The following is a 6,025-nucleotide window of genomic DNA, read 5'->3' on the forward strand; positions in this document are numbered from 1 at the left end:
TCCCGATCTATACTCGAAAATTTGGACATTTTCCGATTTTAGCTCAATCCTTTTAACTAAAAGCTGAAGCAATAAAACACATTCTGGCACAATTTAATATTATCTTCCCGTTAATTAAAGACTTAAATTACAGTAGAAACTAAACTGCGAGAAAGGCGGGACACGCCGATTGTAAATTCATCAATTTTTTGCATAGTTAATCGCTTCTGGAAAAAAGCGTGTTTAATAATGCTACCAGAAATTCAAAAGGAAAATTTTGTTATTGTTTATTCAAAACACATTTTGAGCACAATTCCGATCATTTCGAAGAAAGTTCCCTAACATTTTATTTTCCTTCTTTTTAAAATAGTTTTTTTTTCTGTAAAATGTTGCAAACTGTAAAAAAAAAAAGTAATATGCGCCGCACCTGCTGTATCCTCCACATTGGCAATTTATAAACTTTTTTTTCTCGTAAGCGCTACGGCGCTTGGGCCCAAAAATACGGTATAGTTTTGGAATTCTTGCGTGCATTGGGCTATTAAGCGACCAAAGACATATGGGGGACTTAATCCTGGTGGTATCTCTCATCTTCATAAATAACACTCTTGCTATTAGATTTATTGCACTTGTTTTTGTCCCCTCTTTCAACAGAGCTTTTCCAATAAGTAGTGAATCGTTAGTTTTTCCTTTGTTCTCAGAAATTTGGGTATCCTATTGATTTCTTGACTTGACAGCTTAAGAAGAGAAAGATCCCACCAAAGAATGATCTGCAGTGGACAGCTTAAGATTAGCCTTTTTGGATCGGAGCGCGTGTTTGAGTGGTTGCCTTTTGCTGGCGAGTTATCGCGTTTGGTGATTGTCCAGTGTGAGTAATTATTAGCGGCACGTGAATTGTTCATTAAATAAAATATTACTTTCGGCAAATTTGGCGAAATCCGAAACTTTGTTGTGGTAACCCTAGCTGTGCACCAATGAAAAATCCGATCCAAAATGGCTAAACTTAAGCTGATGCGTCGGCCTATCTATATAGCGACTCTAGCACAGTGGAGATATAATTCCCAAAAATATGTGAGTTTACGAATGCAAAGATATCTGCTAAAAGAAGCTTAGTTTTAAATTTTTGAAATTTAGCTTAGGTCTTTGCATCTACATATAACCGGCATGAAAATTAGTTCCTTGTAACCTCAAAGCATATACCTGCAATTATTTGCAATTTTGTGTTTTATAACGTTGTTTTAGCCAATGAACTTTCACAAAATGTATTTATTTCTTATGATTAAAAATGGTTTTTTTTTTTGGGGGGGGAGGGGATCTAACCGCCCCTCCCTTGTTTTGTTTCTTCTTTCTTTCTATTTTATGTGATAGACAATTAAAATCTTGCAGATACTTTTGGATTGCGTGCGCAGATACTTTATATTTTTATCTGACTCTGCTTTGTGTGTGTAGGATATGGACGCAAGCTGGAGACGGTTTCCGCTAGAGGAGCAGCATCGGGAGGCCGGTCGACGGTGTTGCTGCAGAGGGAGGCGAGTGGAAAATAAAATCATAGGAATGCAAAACAGTCAAATGAGAACAATAAGCAAAAGTGATTGCTCAAAAACTTATTTAAAAAAAATCACTCCTATTTATGAAGGTTCATGTATGAACAAAATTTTTCTATCTTTATGAAATTGCACTGAAAACATTAGCTTACTGTACATTGTTATACTTTAATTGTTTTGCCTTTTTTTTTTTTTGAAAATAGTTATATTTTGTGATACGGCGGTGTTTTACTTGGTGTAAAATTATTTCACCCAGAAGAACTGTGGACGACAAGATATAACCAGTACCTAAAATTAAAAAAAGTTCTTTGACGTCAGAAACAGATAAAGATAGTTTCGTTTCATCCGTAGGATCGATATAAGAAATCGTTTTTTGAAAATAATAATCTTTTGTAGATTTTTCGTAAATACCACTGGCTGTGATCTTTGAAATTATTTCATTTAGCTCTCGTTTGCATGGAAATTCCTTTACTATCGCAACACTAACTGGAGTTAAAAGAAACGTATCATCAGATATCAATATGCTATCGGGATGGAAGTTCTTTAATATTGATAATGACGTTATGATGGCAGTCTTTTCACTAAAAATCTTTCTCTGGAAATGGTTTATTGTTGGTGGGTGGATAAACCAATCATTTTTTCGAATTGCTTGACCAATGATTTGCACAGAAAGATCGCTGCTTTTCTCTAAAGATTCCAGTAGGATTCCTGGTTCAATAAAACACTTATAAGACCCTTTCTGAACAGCAACACTCAGTTCCGAAATGCTATGAAGTCCACTTTCACGAAAAATAATTGTAAGATTTGTCAGCAAAACCGCTATGTAGCTGAAAGCAAGGATCATCAGACCGGACACTGAAGACGCATATAAAATCTTGCTACTTGTGTGCTGAATTTCGGAGGGAGAATAGCCAAATGGCTTCCTTCGGCAAACATTCAACAAAATTCCGATGAAAGAAGATTTGACGTCGAAAAATGTTAGCAGTATTATACTGACGAACCCAACAGTTGTCGTAATGTATAGCCATGCCTCTGTTGGAAATGGTTGTAGAACAGAAATAGTTCTTGGAAGTACTCTCGGTGCCCTGGTACCAAAGAATTGGCCCGTCATTGTGTACGGAGTACTAAAATCCACAACAGTTGCTCTCATTTCTGACATTCCAACGTAAGAAACAGCAATATCTGCTTCTTCTCTTTGCAAAAGCCCAATGAGTCCTGTCCAACTTCCGTTCTCAAGTCTTCTTCCCCATTCGCCATCCAGAGGGTAAACAAAAACATGCATCGGTGCAAAATACTGGAGTAAAAGGCGCAGTAGAGTGCTTTCGTACCCTCCTACCACTTCTACTTCCGAATTTCTAATGTTAATTTCAATTACACTGCTATATGGAGAAATAGCAATCTTCAGAGTTTTGTTGCACTTCATTTTTTTTTCTTTTTCGAACAATGCAATACACTTCTTTTATGGTAGTATCGCTTGAGTGTTTTTGACTGTGATTAACCAAGCTCATGAAATTCTATGAAGATGCACGAAAAATGGCATGGTAAAAATATTTGATAACAAGCAAAATATTACATAGAGCCTGATATTTGATTGTTGCGAAAAATATTTAGGAAACCAACTTTTGTTTCATGATGCACCTTTCCTTAGAGTATTATTAGATTCCTATCCCGTTTCTCCTCCGCCGAATCCAAATTCTACTGTTTTAAGTTTTAAAAAATTGCAAACAGATTGAAGAAATTGCTCAAAAATAAAAGATTAAAACCTTCCGTAGTTATTTTCTCGCGTCTGAAAAAGGGTTTCAGAATGCCGAACAACACTCATTCTTACAGTTTTCAATGATGGTGAAATTGCATTAAACATAAAACTCGTGATGCGTCGATCAATTTTTTCGATTAGAAACTTAAATGAAAAAATGCCGAGCAAAAAACGCATTTTATTATTTTGTTTTCTGAAGTCAATCATTAATTTTATTTGCACAAAACCAGACGACACTCATTCTCATTCTTTCAATTTTTAATGATGGTGAACTTTTATTAAACATAAAACTCGCATTCAGCTTTTTCGAATAGGTACTTGGGGGGGGGGGGGTAATGCTGAGCAAAAGCGCACTTCATTACTTTGTTATCCAAAGCCAATCATTAATTTTAGAATTTTATTCGAAACTTCATTAAAGTTATGTTATCAAATGTAACATTTCCTTTTATCCTATCTTTTGATCTACTTTCCAACTAGCAATCTGCTAAAAATATATATATAAAAAAAGAAAATAAAGTAAAAACTTGGACACACTATTTTAACAGCATAATCTCTTTTATACTTTGACAACAGACTAACATTTCGTGTTTTACCAATTATTGGTCAATTGCCTGAAGATGATAATGAAAGCATCATTATCACTTCTTAAAATAATAGTAATTTTCTGGGAATAAAATATTCAAATGACACGAACTTTCAATGATAAAAGTCAATAAAAATACACTAAAGTAAAAATTAAGTTGAAAAATCGTGAAAATCTGATTGTGGAAATAATAATTTAGTGCTATGGATTTTATATCAAATTAGCTATATTTCCCGTATTTTTCCAGACTTTATTTGCATTGCGTGCTAATTTTATGTATTAAAAATGTACACACATACCTGAAAAAAGTAGAACTACACTTTTATATCGAGACGCAAGACGTAATTAGAAGTATCACGAAAACTGCTATCTATGTATTTTTGTTGTTATACAAAAACTTACTTTAAAAAACGGGTTTTTGAATTCCCACTGTCGAACGCGAATGCTTTGCAGAGTTTCCAATCCCGTGCCGAATTCAGTCCCGCGGGCTTTCGGGATTGTAAGGAGGCAATCCCGTTATCCCGCGGGATTAGCTTGATTAATTGAATTTTAAAGTCAAATAGAAAAAGTTGCGATTTTTATGAAGGGCTGATTTTGTTACTTGAATAAGTAGTTTTCTCGAATCCCGTACGTCTACTGTTTCGCACTTATTAAGTCAATTCCCATTTAGCAATTATCGTTTAGTACGCAAAAGTGTGCCCTAAAAATCTCGAATGCTATTAACAAAGTTCGCATGGAATAGGAAAGAATTTTTGCTCAAAAAATCATGGGCTTGATGAAAACACTGTGGTGTGTTGTTGCTCCACAGCAGTTGGTTTTACTCAGATTAAATTATTGTGGACATTTAGCAAAAGCCATTAATGACCATTAACTTCACCACCTTCTGAAACAGATTTTTCTTTTCTTATGCTGGGTTTTTTGCTCAAGAACTGCAAATTTCGGGCAAAAACGATGCCTATTGGATATGTGTTTTGCTGTATCCAATTTAACTTGCGTTGAGAATAGACATGAGTTCCTTCATTAATATTGGCAGCAAGTGGGGTTGGTTACACCGAGTCATAATCTCATTAAAAATGTTGGATAATTTCGCTTATTTTACCTCTTATTTTCAAGAGACATTTAAAAACTCGAGCAGTTTAACTCACTGCACTGTCATGCGAGTCATCCTGTGTTTCATTCAAATTTCTGTCGCCTCTTTTAGAGCCGCGCCGATTGTATACATAACGTCAGGCTTTTCATTGCTTTCTTCTTTGGAGAAAAATATTGTTCATTTTATGTAGCTTTAAGGTTTTGAGTGCATTCCTTAAACTTAAGAAGTGCTACAACATTGCATTTCGTCTACTCCAGTGGGTTTTAAATTCTGTAATACACTTTTTCTATTTTTTAAAAGTAATTTTACGGATTTTAAATTTTAGAGATGGTTTCTGAAAATGTTTATATATTTTACGCTTTTTCTCAGTTGCTGAACTTATGAAAACTGAAACCACTGTTAAGAATAACAATTTAGTCTCAAAATATATATATATATATATCTATTTTTATTGTGTTCCTAAATGATAAATCGACCGTTCATCATATGAGACACAAAGATATCCGATAAAAGTGATTCAAATTTCAAATGATGCTTGTGAAAATATTCGTTTTATGAGTGGCAAAAGTTGGAAAACGTTTACATGGAAAAAAATTGCGAGATTGGAAATCCCGCGGGAATTTGCTCTTAATCCCGCTAAAAATCGTGCGGGATTCTGGATTTCGGGATTGGAAACCCTAATGCGTTGCAAGGATCAGTTAGTCTCTATTAAGACTTAATAAATAGGGACTAGCTGACGCCTGTGGCAAAATAGAATAAACGTTAATTTCCCCTTTGCCGGATAAAAATGATTCGTTTGTTTTCAAACCAAAGCCGCTTACATCTCTTGTAACCAATGGCGCCCCGATGAGAGGTCACGGACGGGCACTTTGATCTCCCTAAAATTTCCTTATTCGGCGAATTTTGTCTGACATTTAGGCAAAAACCTTCATCATTCGGCGAAATTTGGAGTTCCATTCGCCAAAGTTATCATCATTCGGCGAAATTTGTAGTTCCAATCGGAAAATTATCATCATTCGGCGAAACTTGAAGTTCCATTCTGCAAATTGAGGACTTCTGCCTTCCCAAAATTTAAG

This window comes from Uloborus diversus, chromosome 6, assembly GCF_026930045.1.
Source record: "Uloborus diversus isolate 005 chromosome 6, Udiv.v.3.1, whole genome shotgun sequence".
In the NCBI taxonomy this organism is placed as follows: Eukaryota; Metazoa; Arthropoda; class Arachnida; order Araneae; family Uloboridae; genus Uloborus; species Uloborus diversus.